Raw genomic sequence first — 22539 nt, 5'->3', positions numbered from 1 at the left:
AACTAAAAAAGTACCAAAAGATTGGTGAAAAAGTACTATCAAAATTATTGTAATCATTTTCTTACCTTCTGGGGGCTTAAAAGGCATTTTATTTAAAAGTTTAAAAATATCACCTAGGAGAAAACACAGGTGAAAAAGTGAATTGCATATGGCCCAATATGTTGATTGTATGCCCTTGCAATTTAAAATCCGAGTATCGTGTGATTTTTTGCGGTAAAATCCAACCTTGCAGAATTTTAGCTTTTTGGTCTAGATGAAGTGTGGAAGAAAAAGAGCACTCATGCAGCATTTCCAAAAAATAGTGAAGGTACTTGACCGATGTAGTTTACCGGAGAAGTTGAATGCTACATAGCTTGAGGACGCTGGATTATTAGACTAATCTAGCTGATATCCTTGGAGTGAGAAAACCCAGAAAAGGAACATTTTAAGAGAAGTTGACTGGATCAAACAGCTGCAGGAGGCAGTCTAATATCAATATTTTGATTGTATGCCCTTGCAGTTTAAAATCTAAGTATCGTGCGATTTTTTTGCGTTATTATAAACCCTGGACGAATTTAAGCTTTTTGGCCTCAATGGAGCATGGAAGAAGAATACCACTTATGATATGAATCATAAAAAGAAGGAAGGTACCGAACAGATTTATTTCACTGGAGAAGTTAAATGCCTCATAGCTTGAGGATGCTGGATTAATCAACTGGTCTAGCTGAAAGCATTAGCAGTGAGACAACACAGAAGAGGAATATTTTAAGAGAAATTGACTGGATCAAACAGCTGCAGGAGGCAGTCTAATATCAATATTTTGATTGTATGCCCTTGCAGTTTAAAATCTAAGTATCGTGCGATTTTTTTTGCGTTATTATAAACCCTGGACGAATTTAAGCTTTTTGGCCTCAATGGAGCATGGAAAAAGAATACCACTTATGATATGAATCATAAAAAGAAGGAAGGTACCAAACAGATTTATTTCACTGGAGAAGTTAAATGCCTCATAGCTTGAGGATGCTGGATTACTAGACTGATCTAGCTAAAAGCACTGGCAGTGAGACAACACAGGAGAAGAACATTTTAAGGAGAAGTTGACTAGATAAAACAGCTGCAGGAGCAAGTCTCTGAACTTTGGCAACCAATTAAAAGAACGGATGCAATTTTTTCTTCCCTCTTTTTGGATTTTGATGGGACTCCAAGAATGAAAGCTTTGGATTCGCTTCTGAGATGACAAACACACCAGCTTTATGTCGCATTAATCATGATACAGAAGGTAGAGGGGTTCAGTTATTGAGGTTGCTCAGGCATTTAGGTCAAGAAATAGCCTAGGTCATGTGAGTAGACTCTCCTTCAATTTTTTTAGAGTCATAATGCCCAACTGTTTTATGGTTTTAAACAAATACTAAGATTGAGGTTTTTGTTAAAATGTTAATAAATGTGGTAAAAATTTTGGTCAACCATTTCAAGCGGAATAGTGAATGTGCCAAAAATGACTACTTATCTGGAGAGGACTGGTATGGCATTGGGGAGGAGGTGGCCATACAAAGTGAAAGAGTAAGTTTACACCTTGCTTAGAATTTGAATGTGCTACATTTTTTTTCACAGCAGTGATGACACTGTTTTAGCTATTTATCGTGTAAACTTACTTTTTCACTTTTAATTAATGTCAATATGTTGATTGTATGCCCTTCCAATTTAAAATCCGAGTATCGTGTGATTTTTTTGCGGTAAAATCATACCTTGCAGAATTTTAGCTTTTTGGTCTAGATGAAGTGTAGAAGAAAAAGAGCACTCATGCAGCATTTCCAAGAAATAGTGAAGGTACTTGACCGATGTAGTTTACCGGAGAAGTTGAATGCTACATAGCTTGAGGACGCTGGATTATTAGACTAATCTAGCTGATATCCTTGGAGTGAGACAACCCAGAAAAGGAAAATTTTAAGAGAAGTTGACTGGATCAAACAGCTGCAGGAGGCAGTCTAATATCAATATTTTGATTGTATGCCCTTGCAGTTTAAAATCTAAGTATCGTGCGATTTTTTTGCGTTATTATAAACCCTGGACGAATTTAAGCTTTTTGGCCTCAATGGAGCATGGAAGAAGAATACCACTTATGATATGAATCATAAAAAGAAGGAAGGTACCGAACAGATTTATTTCACTGGAGAAGTTAAATGCCTCATAGCTTGAGGATGCTGGATTAATCAACTGGTCTAGCTGAAAGCATTAGCAGTGAGACAACACAGAAGAGGAATATTTTAAGAGAAATTGACTGGATCAAACAGCTGCAGGAGGCAGTCTAATATCAATATTTTGATTGTATGCCCTTGCAGTTTAAAATCTAAGTATCGTGCGATTTTTTTTTTGCGTTATTATAAACCCTGGAAGAATTTCAGCTTTTTGGCCTAAATATAGCGTGGAAGAAAAATACCATTTATGATCTGAATCATAAAAAGAAGGAAGGTACCGAACAGATATATTTCAATGGAGAAGTGGAATGCTACATAGCTTGAGGATGCTGGATTAATCAACTGGTCTAGCTGAAAGCATTAGCAGTGAGACAACACAGAAGAGGAATATTTTAAGGTAAATTGACTGGATCAAAGAGCTGCAGGAGGCAGTCTAATATCAATATTTTGATTGTATGCCCTTGCAGTTTAAAATCTAAGTATCGTGCGATTTTTTTGCGTTATTATAAACCCTGGACGAATTTAAGCTTTTTGGCCTCAATGGAGCATGGAAAAAGAGGAAAAAGAATACCACTTATGATATGAATCATAAAAAGAAGGAAGGTACCGAACAGATTTATTTCACTGGAGAAGTTAAATGCCTCATAGCTTGAGGATGCTGGATTACTAGACTGATCTAGCTAAAAGCACTGGCAGTGAGACAACACAGGAGAAGAACATTTTAAGGAGAAGTTGACTAGATAAAACAGCTGCTGGAGCAAGTCTCTGAACTTTAACAAACGATTAAAAGAACGGATGCATTTTTTTCTTCCCTCTTTTTGGATTTTGATGGGACTCCAAGAATGAAAGCTTTGGATTCGCTTCTGAGACACACCAGCTTTATGTCGCATTAATCATGATACAGAAGGTAGAAGGGTTCAGTTATTGAGGTTGCTCAGGCATTTAGGTCAAGAAATAGCCTAGGTCATGTGAGTAGACTCTCCTTCAATTTTTTTAGATTCATAATGCCCAACTGTTTTATGGTTTTAAACAAATACTAAGATTGAGGTTTTTGTTAAAATGTTAATAAATGTGGTAAAAATTTTGGTCAACCATTTCAAGCGGAATAGTGAATGTGCCAAAAATGACTACTTATCTGGAGAGGACTGGTATGGCATTGGGGAGGAGGTGGCCATACAAAGTGAAAGAGTAAGTTTACACCTTGCTTAGAATTTGAATGTGCTACATTTTTTTTCGCAGCAGTGATGACACTGTTTTAGCTATTTATCGTGTAAACTTACTTTTTCACTTTTAATTAATGTCAATATGTTGATTGTATGCCCTTGCAATTTAAAATCCGAGTGTCGTGTGATTTTTTTGCGGTAAAATCCAACCTTGCAGAATTTTAGCTTTTTGGTCTAGATGAAGTGTGGAAGAAAAAGAGCACTCATGCAGCATTTCCAAAAAATAGAGAAGGTACTTGACCGATGTAGTTTACCGGAGAAGTTGAATGCTACATAGCTTGAGGACGCTGGATTATTAGACTAATCTAGCTGATATCCTTGGAGTGAGACAACCCAGAAAAGGAACATTTTAAGAGAAGTTGACTGGATCAAACAGCTGCAGGAGGCAGTCTAATATCAATATTTTGATTGTATGCCCTTGCAGTTTAAAATCTAAGTATCGTGCGATTTTTTTGCGTTATTATAAACCCTGGACGAATTTAAGCTTTTTGGCCTCAATGGAGCATGGAAGAAGAATACCACTTATGATATGAATCATAAAAAGAAGGAAGGTACCGAACAGATTTATTTCACTGGAGAAGTTAAATGCCTCATAGCTTGAGGATGCTGGATTAATCAACTGGTCTAGCTGAAAGCATTAGCAGTGAGACAACACAGAAGAGGAATATTTTAAGAGAAATTGACTGGATCAAACAGCTGCAGGAGGCAGTCTAATATCAATATTTTGATTGTATGCCCTTGCAGTTTAAAATCTAAGTATCGTGCGATTTTTTTTGCGTTATTATAAACCCTGGAAGAATTTCAGCTTTTTGGCCTAAATATAGCGTGGAAGAAAAATACCACTTATGATCTGAATCATAAAAAGAAGGAAGGTACCGAACAGATTTATTTCAATGGAGAAGTGGAATGCTACATAGCTTGAGGATGCTGGATTAATCAACTGGTCTAGCTGAAAGCATTAGCAGTGAGACAACACAGAAGAGGAATATTTTAAGGTAAATTGACTGGATCAAAGAGCTGCAGGAGGCAGTCTAATATCAATATTTTGATTGTATGCCCTTGCAGTTTAAAATCTAAGTATCGTGCGATTTTTTTGCGTTATTATAAACCCTGGACGAATTTAAGCTTTTTGGCCTCAATGGAGCATGGAAAAAGAATACCACTTATGATATGAATCATAAAAAGAAGGAAGGTACTGAACAGATTTATTTCACTGGAGAAGTTAAATGCCTCATAGCTTGAGGATGCTGGATTGCTAGACTGATCTAGCTAAAAGCACGGGCAGTGAGACAACACAGGAGAAGAACATTTTAAGGAGAAGTTGACTAGATCAAACAGCTGCAGGAGCAAGTCTCTGAACTTTGGCAACCGATTAAAAGAACGGATGCATTTTTTTCTTCCCCCTTTTTGGATTTTGATGGGACTCCAAGAATGAAAGCTTTGGATTCGCTTCTGAGACACACCAGCTTTATGTCGCATTAATCATGATACAGAAGGTAGAAGGGTTCAGTTATTGAGGTTGCTCAGGCATTTAGGTCAAGAAATAGTCTAGGTCATGTGAGTAGACTCTCCTTCAATTTTTTTAGATTCATAATGCCCAACTGTTTTATGGTTTTAAACAAATACTAAGATTGAGGTTTTTGTTAAAATGTTAATAAATGTGGTAAAAATTTTGGTCAACCATTTCAAGCGGAATAGTGAATGTGCCAAAAATGACTACTTATCTGGAGAGGACTGGTATGGCATTGGGGAGGAGGTGGCCATACAAAGTGAAAGAGTAAGTTTACACCTTGCTTAGAATTTGAATGTGCTACATTTTTTTTCACAGCAGTGATGACACTGTTTTAGCTATTTATCGTGTAAACTTACTTTTTCACTTTTAATTAATATCAATATGTTGATTGTATGCCCTTGCAATTTAAAATCCGAGTATCGTGTGATTTTTTGCGGTAAAATCCAACCTTGCAGAATTTTAGCTTTTTGGTCTAGATGAAGTGTGGAAGAAAAAGAGCACTCATGCAGCATTTCCAAAAAATAGTGAAGGTACTTGACCGATGTAGTTTACCGGAGAAGTTGAATGCTACATAGCTTGAGGACGCTGGATTATTAGACTAATCTAGCTGATATCCTTGGAGTGAGACAACCCAGAAAAGGAACATTTTAAGAGAAGTTGACTGGATCAAACAGCTGCAGGAGGCAGTCTAATATCAATATTTTGATTGTATGCCCTTGCAGTTTAAAATCTAAGTATCGTGCGATTTTTTTGCGTTATTATAAACCCTGGACGAATTTAAGCTTTTTGGCCTCAATGGAGCATGGAAGAAGAATACCACTTATGATATGAATCATAAAAAGAAGGAAGGTACCGAACAGATTTATTTCACTGGAGAAGTTAAATGCCTCATAGCTTGAGGATGCTGGATTAATCAACTGGTCTAGCTGAAAGCATTAGCAGTGAGACAACACAGAAGAGGAATATTTTAAGAGAAATTGACTGGATCAAACAGCTGCAGGAGGCAGTCTAATATCAATATTTTGATTGTATGCCCTTGCAGGTTAAAATCTAAGTATCGTGCGATTTTTTTTTTTTGCGTTATTATAAACCCTGGAAGAATTTCAGCTTTTTGGCCTAAATATAGCGTGGAAGAAAAATACCACTTATGATCTGAATCATAAAAAGAAGGAAGGTACCAAACAGATTTATTTCAATGGAGAAGTGGAATGCTACATAGCTTGAGGATGCTGGATTAATCAACTGGTCTAGCTGAAAGCATTAGCAGTGAGACAACACAGAAGAGGAATATTTTAAGGTAAATTGACTGGATCAAAGAGCTGCAGGACGCAGTTTAATATCAATATTTTGATTGTATGCCCTTGCAGATTAAAATCTAAGTATCGTGCGATTTTTTTGCGTTATTATAAACCCTGGACGAATTTAAGCTTTTTGGCCTCAATGGAGCATGGATAAATAATACCACTTATGATATGAATCATAAAAAGAAGGAAGGTACCGAACAGATTTATTTCACTGGAGAAGTTAAATGCCTCATAGCTTGAGGATGCTGGATTACTAGACTGATCTAGCTAAAAGCACTGGCAGTGAGACAACACAGGAGAAGAACATTTTAAGGAGAAGTTGACTAGATAAAACAGCTGCAGGAGCAAGTCTCTGAACTTTGGCAACCGATTAAAAGAACGGATGCATTTTTTTCTTCCCTCTTTTTGGATTTTGATGGGACTCCAAGAATGAAAGCTTTGGATTCGCTTCTGAGACACACCAGCTTTATGTCGCATTAATCACTATACACAAGGTAGAAGGGTTCAGTTATTGAGGTTGCTCAGGCATTTAGGTCAAGAAATAGCCTAGGTCATGTGAGTAGACTCTCCTTCAATTTTTTTTAGATTCATAATGCCCAACTGTTTTATGGTTTTAAACAAATACTAAGATTGAGGTTTTTGTTAAAATGTTAATAAATGTGGTAAAAATTTTGGTCAACCATTTCAAGCGGAATAGTGAATGTGCCAAAAATGACTACTTATCTGGAGAGGACTGGTATGGCATTGGGGAGGAGGTGGCCATACAAAGTGAAAGAGTAAGTTTACACCTTGCTTAGAATTTGAATGTGCTACATTTTTTTTCACAGCAGTGATGACACTGTTTTAGCTATTTATCGTGTAAACTTACTTTTTCACTTTTAATTAATGTCAATATGTTGATTGTATGCCCTTGCAATTTAAAATCCGAGTATCGTGTGATTTTTTGCGGTAAAATCCAACCTTGCAGAATTTTAGCTTTTTGGTCTAGATGAAGTGTGGAAGAAAAAGAGCACTCATGCAGCATTTCCAAAAAATAGTGAAGGTACTTGACCGATGTAGTTTACCGGAGAAGTTGAATGCTACATAGCTTGAGGACGCTGGATTATTAGACTAATCTAGCTGATATCCTTGGAGTGAGACAACCCAGAAAAGGAACATTTTAAGAGAAGTTGACTGGATCAAAGAGCTGCAGGAGGCAGTCTAATATCAATATTTTGATTGTATGCCCTTGCAGTTTAAAATCTAAGTATCGTGCGATTTTTTCGCGTTATTATAACCCTGGACGAATTTAAGCTTTTTGGCCTCAATGGAGCATGGAAGAAGAATACCACTTATGATATGAATCATAAAAAGAAGGAAGGTACCGAACAGATTTATTTCACTGGAGAAGTTAAATGCCTCATAGCTTGAGGATGCTGGATTAATCAACTGGTCTAGCTGAAAGCATTAGCAGTGAGACAACACAGAAGAGGAATATTTTAAGAGAAATTGACTGGATCAAACAGCTGCAGGAGGCAGTCTAATATCAATATTTTGATTGTATGCCCTTGCAGTTTAAAATCTAAGTATCGTGCGAATTTTTTTGCGTTATTATAAACCCTGGAAGAATTTCAGCTTTTTGGCCTAAATATAGCGTGGAAGAAAAATACCACTTATGATCTGAATCATAAAAAGAAGGAAGGTACCGAACAGATTTATTTCAATGGAGAAGTGGAATGCTACATAGCTTGAGGATGCTGGATTAATCAACTGGTCTAGCTGAAAGCATTAGCAGTGAGACAACACAGAAGAGGAATATTTTAAGGTAAATTGACTGGATCAAAGAGCTGCAGGAGGCAGTCTAATATCAATATTTTGATTGTATGCCCTTGCAGTTTAAAATCTAAGTATCGTGCGATTTTTTTGCGTTATTATAAACCCTGGACGAATTTAAGCTTTTTGGCCTCAATGGAGCATGGAAAAAGAATACCACTTATGATATGAATCATAAAAATAAGGAAGGTACCGAACAGATTTATTTCACTGGAGAAGTTAAATGCCTCATAGCTTGAGGATGCTGGATTACTAGACTGATCTAGCTAAAAGCACTGGCAGTGAGACAACACAGGAGAAGAACATTTTAAGGAGAAGTTGACTAGATAAAACAGCTGCAGGAGCAAGTCTCTGAACTTTGGCAACCGATTAAAAGAACGGATGCATTTTTTTCTTCCCTCTTTTTGGATTTTGATGGGACTCCAAGAATGAAAGCTTTGGATTCGCTTCTGAGATGACAAACACACCAGCTTTATGTCGCATTAATCATGATACAGAAGGTAGAGGGGTTCAGTTATTGAGGTTGCTCAGGCATTTAGGTCAAGAAATAGCCTAGGTCATGTGAGTAGACTCTCCTTCAATTTTTTTAGATTCATAATGCCCAACTGTTTTATGGTTTTAAACAAATACTAAGATTGAGGTTTTTGTTAAAATGTTAATAAATGTGGTAAAAATTTTGGTCAACCATTTCAAGCGGAATAGTGAATGTGCCAAAAATGACTACTTATCTGGAGAGGACTGGTATGGCATTGGGGAGGAGGTGGCCATACAAAGTGAAAGAGTAAGTTTACACCTTGCTTAGGATTTGAATGTGCTACATTTTTTTACACAGCAGTGATGACACTGTTTTAGCTATTTATCGTGTAAACTTACTTTTTCACTTTTAATTAATGTCAATATGTTGATTGTATGCCCTTGCAATTTAAAATCCGAGTATCGTGTGATTTTTTGCGGTAAAATCCAACCTTGCAGAATTGTAGCTTTTTGGTCTAGATGAAGTGTGGAAGAAAAAGAGCACTCATGCAGCATTTCCAAAAAATAGTGAAGGTACTTGACCGATGTAGTTTACCGGAGAAGTTGAATGCTACATAGCTTGAGGACGCTGGATTATTAGACTAATCTAGCTGATATCCTTGGAGTGAGACAACCCAGAAAAGGAACATTTTAAGAGAAGTTGACTGGATCAAACAGCTGCAGGAGGCAGTCTAATATCAATATTTTGATTGTATGCCCTTGCAGTTTAAAATCTAAGTATTGTGCGATTTTTTTGCGTTATTATAAACCCTGGACGAATTTAAGCTTTTTGGCCTCAATGGAGCATGGAAGAAGAATACCACTTATGATATGAATCATAAAAAGAAGGAAGGTACCGAACAGATTTATTTCGCTGGAGAAGTTAAATGCCTCATAGCTTGAGGATGCTGGATTAATCAACTGGTCTAGCTGAAAGCATTAGCAGTGAGACAACACAGAAGAGGAATATTTTAAGAGAAATTGACTGGATCAAACAGCTGCAGGATGCAGTCTAATATCAATATTTTGATTGTATGCCCTTGCAGTTTAAAATCTAAGTATCGTGCGATTTTTTTTGCGTTATTATAAACCCTGGAAGAATTTCAGCTTTTTGGCCTAAATATAGCGTGGAAGAAAAATACCACTTATGATCTGAATCATAAAAAGAAGGAAGGTACTGAACAGATTTATTTCAATGGAGAAGTGGAATGCTACATAGCTTGAGGATGCTGGATTAATCAACTGGTCTAGCTGAAAGCATTAGCAGTGAGACAACACAGAAGAGGAATATTTTAAGGTAAATTGACTGGATCAAAGAGCTGCAGGAGGCAGTCTAATATCAATATTTTGATTGTATGCCCTTGCAGTTTAAAATCTAAGTATCGTGCAATTTTTTTTGCGTTATTAGAAACCCTGGACGAATTTAAGCTTTTTGGCCTCAATGGAGCATGGAAAAAGAATACCACTTATGATATGAATCATAAAAATAAGGAAGGTACCGAACAGATTTATTTCACTGGAGAAGTTAAATGCCTCATAGCTTGAGGATGCTGGATTACTAGACTGATCTAGCTAAAAGCACTGGCAGTGAGACAACACAGGAGAAGAACATTTTAAGGAGAAGTTGACTAGATAAAACAGCTGCAGGAGCAAGTCTCTGAACTTTGGCAACCGATTAAAAGAACGGATGCATTTTTTTCTTCCCTCTTTTTGGATTTTGATGGGACTCCAAGAATGAAAGCTTTGGATTCGCTTCTGAGATGACAAACACACCAGCTTTATGTCGCATTAATCATGATACAGAAGGTAGAGGGGTTCAGTTATTGAGGTTGCTCAGGCATTTAGGTCAAGAAATAGCCTAGGTCATGTGAGTAGACTCTCCTTCAATTTTTTTAGATTCATAATGCCCAACTGTTTTATGGTTTTAAACAAATACTAAGATTGAGGTTTTTGTTAAAATGTTAATAAATGTGGTAAAAATTTTGGTCAACCATTTCAAGCGGAATAGTGAATGTGCCAAAAATGACTACTTATCTGGAGAGGACTGGTATGGCATTGGGGAGGAGGTGGCCATACAAAGTGAAAGAGTAAGTTTACACCTTGCTTAGAATTTGAATGTGCTACATTTTTTTTCACAGCAGTGATGACACTGTTTTAGCTATTTATCGTGTAAACTTACTTTTTCACTTTTAATTAATGTCAATATGTTGATTGTATGCCCTTGCAATTTAAAATCTGAGTATCGTGTAATTTTTTGCGGTAAAATCCAACCTTGCAGAATTTTAGCTTTTTGGTCTAGATGAAGTGTGGAAGAAAAAGAGCACTCATGCAGCATTTCCAAAAAATAGTGAAGGTACTTGACCGATGTAGTTTACCGGAGAAGTTGAATGCTACATAGCTTGAGGACGCTGGATTATTAGACTAATCTAGCTGATATCCTTGGAGTGAGACAACCCAGAAAAGGAACATTTTAAGAGAAGTTGACTGGATCAAACAGCTGCAGGAGGCAGTCTAATATCAATATTTTGATTGTATGCCCTTGCAGTTTAAAATCTAAGTATTGTGCGATTTTTTTGCGTTATTATAAACCCTGGACGAATTTAAGCTTTTTGGCCTCAATGGAGCATGGAAGAAGAATACCACTTATGATATGAATCATAAAAAGAAGGAAGGTACCGAACAGATTTATTTCACTGGAGAAGTTAAATGCCTCATAGCTTGAGGATGCTGGATTAATCAACTGGTCTAGCTGAAAGCATTAGCAGTGAGACAACACAGAAGAGGAATATTTTAAGAGAAATGGACTGGATCAAACAGCTGCAGGAGGCAGTCTAATATCAATATTTTGATTGTATGCCCTTGCAGTTTAAAATCTAAGTATCGTGCGATTTTTTTTGCGTTATTATAAACCCTGGAAGAATTTCAGCTTTTTGGCCTAAATATAGCGTGGAAGAAAAATACCACTTATGATCTGAATCATAAAAAGAAGGAAGGTACCGAACAGATTTATTTCAATGGAGAAGTGGAATGCTACATAGCTTGAGGATGCTGGATTAATCAACTGGTCTAGCTGAAAGCATTAGCAGTGAGACAACACAGAAGAGGAATATTTTAAGGTAAATTGACTGGATCAAAGAGCTGCAGGAGGCAGTCTAATATCAATATTTTGATTGTATGCCCTTGCAGTTTAAAATCTAAGTATCGTGCGATTTTTTTTGCGTTATTATAAACACTGGAAGAATTTCAGCTTTTTGGCCTAAATATAGCGTGGAAGAAAAATACCACTTATGATATGAATCATAAAAATAAGGAAGGTACCGAACAGATTTATTTCACTGGAGAAGTTAAATGCCTCATAGCTTGAGGATGCTGGATTACTAGACTGATCTAGCTAAAAGCACTGGCAGTGAGACAACACAGGAGAAGAACATTTTAAGGAGAAGTTGACTAGATAAAACAGCTGCAGGAGCAAGTCTCTGAACTTTGGCAACCGATTAAAAGAACGGATGCATTTTTTTCTTCCCTCTTTTTGGATTTTGATGGGACTCCAAGAATGAAAGCTTTGGATTCGCTTCTGAGATGACAAACACACCAGCTTTATGTCGCATTAATCATGATACAGAAGGTAGAGGGGTTCAGTTATTGAGGTTGCTCAGGCATTTAGGTCAAGAAATAGCCTAGGTCATGTGAGTAGACTCTCCTTCAATTTTTTTAGATTCATAATGCCCAACTGTTTTATGGTTTTAAACAAATACTAAGATTGAGGTTTTTGTTAAAATGTTAATAAATGTGGTAAAAATTTTGGTCAACCATTTCAAGCGGAATAGTGAATGTGCCAAAAATGACTACTTATCTGGAGAGGACTGGTATGGCATTGGGGAGGAGGTGGCCATACAAAGTGAAAGAGTAAGTTTACACCTTGCTTAGAATTTGAATGTGCTACATTTTTTTTCACAGCAGTGATGACACTGTTTAGCTATTTATCGTGTAAACTTACTTTTTCACTTTTAATTAATGTCAATATGTTGATTGTATGCCCTTGCAATTTAAAATCCGAGTATCGTGTAATTTTTTGCGGTAAAATCCAACCTTGCAGAATTTTAGCTTTTTGGTCTAGATGAAGTGTGGAAGAAAAAGAGCACTCATGCAGCATTTCCAAAAAATAGTGAAGGTACTTGACCGATGTAGTTTACCGGAGAAGTTGAATGCTACATAGCTTGAGGATGCTGGATTATTAGACTAATCTAGCTGATATCCTTGGAGTGAGACAACCCAGAAAAGGAACATTTTAAGAGAAGTTGACTGGATCAAACAGCTGCAGGAGGCAGTCTAATATCAATATTTTGATTGTATGCCCTTGCAGTTTAAAATCTAAGTATTGTGCGATTTTTTTGCGTTATTATAAACCCTGGACGAATTTAAGCTTTTTGGCCTCAATGGAGCATGGAAGAAGAATACCACTTATGATATGAATCATAAAAAGAAGGAAGGTACCGAACAGATTTATTTCACTGGAGAAGTTAAATGCCTCATAGCTTGAGGATGCTGGATTACTAGACTGATCTAGCTAAAAGCACTGGCAGTGAGACAACACAGGAGAAGAACATTTTAAGGAGAAGTTGACTAGATAAAACAGCTGCAGGAGCAAGTCTCTGAACTTTGGCAACCGATTAAAAGAACGGATGCATTTTTTTCTTCCCTCTTTTTGGATTTTGATGGGACTCCAAGAATGAAAGCTTTGGATTCGCTTCTGAGATGACAAACACACCAGCTTTATGTCGCATTAATCATGATACAGAAGGTAGAGGGGTTCAGTTATTGAGGTTGCTCAGGCATTTAGGTCAAGAAATAGCCTAGGTCATGTGAGTAGACTCTCCTTCAATTTTTTTAGATTCATAATGCCCAACTGTTTTATGGTTTTAAACAAATACTAAGATTGAGGTTTTTGTTAAAATGTTAATAAATGTGGTAAAAATTTTGGTCAACCATTTCAAGCGGAATAGTGAATGTGCCAAAAATGACTACTTATCTGGAGAGGACTGGTATGGCATTGGGGAGGAGGTGGCCATACAAAGTGAAAGATTAAGTTTACACCTTGCTTAGAATTTGAATGTGCTACATTTTTTTTCACAGCAGTGATGACACTGTTTAGCTATTTATCGTGTAAACTTACTTTTTCACTTTTAATTAATGTCAATATGTTGATTGTATGCCCTTGCAATTTAAAATCCGAGTATCGTGTGATTTTTTGCGGTAAAATCCAACCTTGCAGAATTTTAGCTTTTTGGTCTAGATGAAGTGTGGAAGAAAAAGAGCACTCATACAGCATTTCCATAAAATAGTGAAGGTACTTGACCGATGTAGTTTACCGGAGAAGTTGAATGCTACATAGCTTGGGGATGCTGGATTATTAGACTAATCTAGCTGATATCCTTGGAGTGAGACAACCCAGAAAAGGAACATTTTAAGAGAAGTTGACTGGATCAAACAGCTGCAGGAGGCAGTCTAATATCAATATTTTGATTGTATGCCCTTGCAGTTTAAAATCTAAGTATTGTGCGATTTTTTTGCGTTATTATAAACCCTGGACGAATTTAAGCTTTTTGGCCTCAATGGAGCATGGAAGAAGAATACCACTTATGATATGAATCATAAAAAGAAGGAAGGTACCGAACAGATTTATTTCACTGGAGAAGTTAAATGCCTCATAGCTTGAGGATGCTGGATTAATCAACTGGTCTAGCTGAAAGCATTAGCAGTGAGACAACACAGAAGAGGAATATTTTAAGAGAAATTGACTGGATCAAACAGCTGCAGGAGGCAGTCTAATATCAATATTTTGATTGTATGCCCTTGCAGTTTAAAATCTAAGTATCGTGCGATTTTTTTTGCGTTATTATAAACCCTGGAAGAATTTCAGCTTTTTGGCCTAAATATAGCGTGGAAGAAAAATACCACTTATGATCTGAATCATAAAAAGAAGGAAGGTACTGAACAGATTTATTTCAATGGAGAAGTGGAATGCTACATAGCTTGAGGATGCTGGATTAATCAACTGGTCTAGCTGAAAGCATTAGCAGTGAGACAACACAGAAGAGGAATATTTTAAGGTAAATTGACTGGATCAAAGAGCTGCAGGAGGCAGTCTAATATCAATATTTTGATTGTATGCCCTTGCAGTTTAAAATCTAAGTATCGTGCGATTTTTTTTGCGTTATTATAAACCCTGGACGAATTTAAGCTTTTTGGCCTCAATGGAGCATGGAAAAAGAATACCACTTATGATATGAATCATAAAAAGAAGGAAGGTACCGAACAGATTTATTTCACTGGAGAAGTTAAATGCCTCATAGCTTGAGGATGCTGGATTACTAGACTGATCTAGCTAAAAGCACTGGCAGTGAGACAACACAGGAGAAGAACATTTTAAGGAGAAGTTGACTAGATAAAACAGCTGCAGGAGCAAGTCTCTGAACTTTGGCAACCGATTAAAAGAACGGATGCATTTTTTTCTTCCCTCTTTTTGGATTTTGATGGGACTCCAAGAATGAAAGCTTTGGATTCGCTTCTGAAACACACCAGCTTTATGTCGCATTAATCATGATACAGAAGGTAGAAGGGTTCAGTTATTGAGGTTGCTCAGGCATTTAGGTCAAGAAATAGCCTAGGTCATGTGAGTAGACTCTCCTTCAATTTTTTTTAGATTCATAATGCCCAACTGTTTTATGGTTTTAAACAAATACTAAGATTGAGGTTTTTGTTAAAATGTTAATAAATGTGGTAAAAATTTTGGTCAACCATTTCAAGCGGAATAGTGAATGTGCCAAAAATGACTACTTATCTGGAGAGGACTGGTATGGCATTGGGGAGGAGGTGGCCATACAAAGTGAAAGAGTAAGTTTACACCTTGCTTAGAATTTGAATGTGCTACATTTTTTTTCACAGCAGTGATGACACTGTTTTAGCTATTTATCGTGTAAACTTACTTTTTCACTTTTAATTAATGTCAATATGTTGATTGTATGCCCTTGCAATTTAAAATCCGAGTATCGTGTGATTTTTTTGCGGTAAAATCCAACCTTGCAGACTTTTAGCTTTTTGGTCTTGATGAAGTGTGGAAGAAAAAGAGCACTCATGCAGCATTTCCAAAAAATAGTGAAGGTACTTGACCGATGTAGTTTACCGGAGAAGTTGAATGCTACATAGCTTGAGGACACTGGATTATTAGACTAATCTAGCTGATATCCTTGGAGTGAGACAACCCAGAAAAGGAACATTTTAAGAGTAGTTGACTGGATCAAACAGCTGCAGGAGGCAGTCTAATATCACTATTTTGATTGTATGCCCTTGCAGTTTAAAATCTAAGTATCGTGCGATTTTTTTGCGTGATTATAAACCCTGGACGAATTTAAGCTTTTTGGCCTCAATGGAGCATGGAAGAAGAATACCACTTATGATATGAATCATAAAAAGAAGGAAGGTACCGAACAGATTTATTTCACTGGAGAAGTTAAATGCCTCATAGCTTGAGGATGCTGGATTAATCAACTGGTCTAGCTGAAAGCATTAGCAGTGAGACAACACAGAAGAGGAATATTTTAAGGTAAATTGACTGGATCAAAGAGCTGCAGGAGGCAGTCTAATATCAATATTTTGATTGTATGCCCTTGCAGTTTAAAATCTAAGTACCGTGCAATTTTTTTTGCGTTATTATAAACCCTGGACGAATTTAAGCTTTTTGGCCTCAATGGAGCATGGAAAAAGAATACCACTTATGATATGAATCATAAAAATAAGGAAGGTACCGAACAGATTTATTTCACTGGAGAAGTTAAATGCCTCATAGCTTGAGGATGCTGGATTACTAGACTGATCTAGCTAAAATCACTGGCAGTGAGACAACACAGGAGAAGAACATTTTAAGGAGAAGTTGACTAGATAAAACAGCTGCAGGAGCAAGTCTCTGAACTTTGGCAACCGATTAAAAGAACGGATGCATTTTTTTCTTCCGTCTTTTTGGATTTTGATGGGACTCCAATAATGAAAGCTTTGGATTCGCTTCTGAGACACACCAGCTTTATGTCGCATTAATCATGATACAGAAGGTAGAGGGGTTCAGTTATTGAGGTTGCTCAGGCATTTAGGTCAAGAAATAGCCTAGGTCATGTGAGTAGACTCTCCTTCAATTTTTTTAGATTCATAATGCCCAACTGTTTTATGGTTTTAAACAAATACTAAGATTGAGGTTTTTGTTAAAATGTTAATAAATGTGGTAAAAATTTTGGTCAACCATTTCAAGCGGAATAGTGAATGTGCCAAAAATGACTACTTATCTGGAGAGGACTGGTATGGCATTGGGGAGGAGGTGGCCATACAAAGTGAAAGATTAAGTTTACACCTTGCTTAGAATTTGAATGTGCTACATTTTTTTTCACAGCAGTGATGACACTGTTTAGCTATTTATCGTGTAAACTTACTTTTTCACTTTTAATTAATGTCAATATGTTGATTGTATGCCCTTGCAATTTAAAATCCGAGTATCGTGTAATTTTTTGCGGTAAAATCCAACCTTGCAGAATTTTAGCTTTTTGGTCTAGATGAAGTGTGGAAGAAAAAGAGCACTCATACAGCATTTCCAAAAAATAGTGAAGGTACTTGACCGATGTAGTTTACCGGAGAAGTTGAATGCTACATAGCTTGGGGATGCTGGATTATTAGACTAATCTAGCTGATATCCTTGGAGTGAGACAACCCAGAAAAGGAACATTTTAAGAGAAGTTGACTGGATCAAACAGCTGCAGGAGGCAGTCTAATATCAATATTTTGATTGTATGCCCTTGCAGTTTAAAATCTAAGTATTGTGCGATTTTTTTGCGTTATTATAAACCCTGGACGAATTTAAGCTTTTTGGCCTCAATGGAGCATGGAAGAAGAATACCACTTATGATATGAATCATAAAAAGAAGGAAGGTACCGAACAGATTTATTTCACTGGAGAAGTTAAATGCCTCATAGCTTGAGGATGCTGGATTAATCAACTGGTCTAGCTGAAAGCATTAGCAGTGAGACAACACAGAAGAGGAATATTTTAAGAGAAATTGACTGGATCAAACAGCTGCAGGAGGCAGTCTAATATCAATATTTTGATTGTATGCCCTTGCAGTTTAAAATCTAAGTATCGTGCGATTTTTTTTGCGTTATTATAAACCCTGGAAGAATTTCAGCTTTTTGGCCTAAATATAGCGTGGAAGAAAAATACCACTTATGATCTGAATCATAAAAAGAAGGAAGGTACTGAACAGATTTATTTCAATGGAGAAGTGGAATGCTACATAGCTTGAGGATGCTGGATTAATCAACTGGTCTAGCTGAAAGCATTAGCAGTGAGACAACACAGAAGAGGAATATTTTAAGGTAAATTGACTGGATCAAAGAGCTGCAGGAGGCAGTCTAATATCAATATTTTGATTGTATGCCCTTGCAGTTTAAAATCTAAGTATCGTGCGATTTTTTTTGCGTTATTATAAACCCTGGACGAATTTAAGCTTTTTGGCCTCAATGGAGCATGGAAAAAGAATACCACTTATGATATGAATCATAAAAAGAAGGAAGGTACCGAACAGATTTATTTCACTGGAGAAGTTAAATGCCTCATAGCTTGAGGATGCTGGATTACTAGACTGATCTAGCTAAAAGCACTGGCAGTGAGACAACACAGGAGAAGAACATTTTAAGGAGAAGTTGACTAGATAAAACAGCTGCAGGAGCAAGTCTCTGAACTTTGGCAACCGATTAAAAGAACGGATGCATTTTTTTCTTCCCTCTTTTTGGATTTTGATGGGACTCCAAGAATGAAAGCTTTGGATTCGCTTCTGAAACACACCAGCTTTATGTCGCATTAATCATGATACAGAAGGTAGAAGGGTTCAGTTATTGAGGTTGCTCAGGCATTTAGGTCAAGAAATAGCCTAGGTCATGTGAGTAGACTCTCCTTCAATTTTTTTTAGATTCATAATGCCCAACTGTTTTATGGTTTTAAACAAATACTAAGATTGAGGTTTTTGTTAAAATGTTAATAAATGTGGTAAAAATTTTGGTCAACCATTTCAAGCGGAATAGTGAATGTGCCAAAAATGACTACTTATCTGGAGAGGACTGGTATGGCATTGGGGAGGAGGTGGCCATACAAAGTGAAAGAGTAAGTTTACACCTTGCTTAGAATTTGAATGTGCTACATTTTTTTTCACAGCAGTGATGACACTGTTTTAGCTATTTATCGTGTAAACTTACTTTTTCACTTTTAATTAATGTCAATATGTTGATTGTATGCCCTTGCAATTTAAAATCCGAGTATCGTGTGATTTTTTTGCGGTAAAATCCAACCTTGCAGACTTTTAGCTTTTTGGTCTTGATGAAGTGTGGAAGAAAAAGAGCACTCATGCAGCATTTCCAAAAAATAGTGAAGGTACTTGACCGATGTAGTTTACCGGAGAAGTTGAATGCTACATAGCTTGAGGACACTGGATTATTAGACTAATCTAGCTGATATCCTTGGAGTGAGACAACCCAGAAAAGGAACATTTTAAGAGTAGTTGACTGGATCAAACAGCTGCAGGAGGCAGTCTAATATCAATATTTTGATTGTATGCCCTTGCAGTTTAAAATCTAAGTATCGTGCGATTTTTTTGCGTGATTATAAACCCTGGACGAATTTAAGCTTTTTGGCCTCAATGGAGCATGGAAGAAGAATACCACTTATGATATGAATCATAAAAAGAAGGAAGGTACCGAACAGATTTATTTCACTGGAGAAGTTAAATGCCTCATAGCTTGAGGATGCTGGATTAATCAACTGGTCTAGCTGAAAGCATTAGCAGTGAGACAACACAGAAGAGGAATATTTTAAGGTAAATTGACTGGATCAAAGAGCTGCAGGAGGCAGTCTAATATCAATATTTTGATTGTATGCCCTTGCAGTTTAAAATCTAAGTACCGTGCAATTTTTTTTGCGTTATTATAAACCCTGGACGAATTTAAGCTTTTTGGCCTCAATGGAGCATGGAAAAAGAATACCACTTATGATATGAATCATAAAAATAAGGAAGGTACCGAACAGATTTATTTCACTGGAGAAGTTAAATGCCTCATAGCTTGAGGATGCTGGATTACTAGACTGATCTAGCTAAAATCACTGGCAGTGAGACAACACAGGAGAAGAACATTTTAAGGAGAAGTTGACTAGATAAAACAGCTGCAGGAGCAAGTCTCTGAACTTTGGCAACCGATTAAAAGAACGGATGCATTTTTTTCTTCCGTCTTTTTGGATTTTGATGGGACTCCAATAATGAAAGCTTTGGATTCGCTTCTGAGACACACCAGCTTTATGTCGCATTAATCATGATACAGAAGGTAGAAGGGTTCAGTTATTGAGGTTGCTCAGGCATTTAGGTCAAGAAATAGCCTAGGTCATGTGAGTAGACTCTCCTTCAATTTTTTTAGATTCATAATGCCCAACTGTTTTATGGTTTTAAACAAATACTAAGATTGAGGTTTTTGTTAAAATGTTAATAAATGTGGTAAAAATTTTGGTCAACCATTTCAAGCGGAATAGTGAATGTGCCAAAAATGACTACTTATCTGGAGAGGACTGGTATGGCATTGGGGAGGAGGTGGCCATACAAAGTGAAAGAGTAAGTTTACACCTTGCTTAGAATTTGAATGTGCTACATTTTTTTCACAGCAGTGATGACACTGTTTTAGCTATTTATCGTGTAAACTTACTTTTTCACTTTTAATTAATGTCAATATGTTGATTGTATGCCCTTGCAATTTAAAATCCGAGTATCGTGTGATTTTTTTTGCGGTAAAATCCAACCTTGCAGAATTTTAGCTTTTTGGTCTAGATGAAGTGTGGAAGAAAAAGAGCACTCATGCAGCATTTCCAAAAAATAGTGAAGGTACTTGACCGATGTAGTTTACCGGAGAAGTTGAATGCTACATAGCTTGAGGACGCTGGATTATTAGACTAATCTAGCTGATATCCTTGGAGTGAGACAACCCAGAAAAGGAACATTTTAAGAGAAGTTGACTGGATCAAACAGCTGCAGGAGGCAGTCTAATATCAATATTTTGATTGTATGCCCTTGCAGTTTAAAATCTAAGTATCGTGCGATTTTTTTGCGTTATTATAAACCCTGGACGAATTTAAGCTTTTTTGCCTCAATGGAGCATGGAAGAAGAATACCACTTATGATATGAATCATAAAAAGAAGGAAGGTACCGAACAGATTTATTTCACTGGAGAAGTTAAATGCCTCATAGCTTGAGGATGCTGGATTAATCAACTGGTCTAGCTGAAAGCATTAGCAGTGAGACAACACAGAAGAGGAATATTTTAAGAGAAATTGACTGGATCAAACAGCTGCAGGAGGCAGTCTAATATCAATATTTTGATTGTATGCCCTTGCAGTTTAAAATCTAAGTATCGTGCGATTTTTTTTGCGTTATTATAAACCCTGGAAGAATTTCAGCTTTTTGGCCTAAATATAGCGTGGAAGAAAAATACCACTTATGATCTGAATCATAAAAAGAAGGAAGGTACTGAACAGATTTATTTCAATGGAGAAGTGGAATGCTACATAGCTTGAGGATGCTGGATTAATCAACTGGTCTAGCTGAAAGCATTAGCAGTGAGACAACACAGAAGAGGAATATTTTAAGGTAAATTGACTGGATCAAAGAGCTGCAGGAGGCAGTCTAATATCAATATTTTGATTGTATGCCCTTGCAGTTTAAAATCTAAGTATCGTGCGATTTTTTTTTTGCGTTATTATAAACCCTGGAAGAATTTCAGCTTTTTGGCCTAAATATAGCGTGGAAGAAAAATACCACTTATGATCTGAATCATAAAAAGAAGGAAGGTACTGAACAGATTTATTTCAATGGAGAAGTGGAATGCTACATAGCTTGAGGATGCTGGATTAATCAACTGGTCTAGCTGAAAGCATTAGCAGTGAGACAACACAGAAGAGGAATATTTTAAGGTAAATTGACTGGATCAAAGAGCTGCAGGAGGCAGTCTAATATCAATATTTTGATTGTATGCCCTTGCAGATTAAAATCTAAGTATCGTGCAATTTTTTTTGCGTTATTATAAACCCTGGACGAATTTAAGCTTTTTGGCCTCAATGGAGCATGGAAAAAGAATACCACTTATGATATGAATCATAAAAATAAGGAAGGTACCGAACATATTTATTTCACTGGAGAAGTTAAATGCCTCATAGCTTGAGGATGCTGGATTACTAGACTGATCTAGCTAAAAGCACTGGCAGTGAGACAACACAGGAGAAGAACATTTTAAGGAGAAGTTGACTAGATAAAACAGCTGCAGGAGCAAGTCTCTGAACTTTGGCAACCGATTAAAAGAACGGATGCATTTTTTTCTTCCCTCTTTTTGGATTTTGATGGGACTCCAAGAATGAAAGCTTTGGATTCGCTTCTGAGATGACAAACACACCAGCTTTATGTCGCATTAATCATGATACAGAAGGTAGAGGGGTTCAGTTATTGAGGTTGCTCAGGCATTTAGGTCAAGAAATAGCCTAGGTCATGTGAGTAGACTCTCCTTCAATTTTTTTAGATTCATAATGCCCAACTGTTTTATGGTTTTAAACAAATACTAAGATTGAGGTTTTTGTTAAAATGTTAATAAATGTGGTAAAAATTTTGGTCAACCATTTCAAGCGGAATAGTGAATGTGCCAAAAATGACTACTTATCTGGAGAGGACTGGTATGGCATTGGGGAGGAGGTGGCCATACAAAGTGAAAGAGTAAGTTTACACCTTGCTTAGAATTTGAATGTGCTACATTTTTTTTCACAGCAGTGATGACACTGTTTTAGCTATTTATCGTGTAAACTTACTTTTTCACTTTTAATTAATGTCAATATGTTGATTGTATGCCCTTGCAATTTAAAATCTGAGTATCGTGTAATTTT

Source organism: Hyperolius riggenbachi, chromosome 2 (genome assembly GCF_040937935.1).
Source record: "Hyperolius riggenbachi isolate aHypRig1 chromosome 2, aHypRig1.pri, whole genome shotgun sequence".
Taxonomy (NCBI): Eukaryota; Metazoa; Chordata; class Amphibia; order Anura; family Hyperoliidae; genus Hyperolius; species Hyperolius riggenbachi.
The sequence above is the reverse complement of the archived record's forward strand: the minus strand, read 5'-3'. Positions refer to the sequence as shown.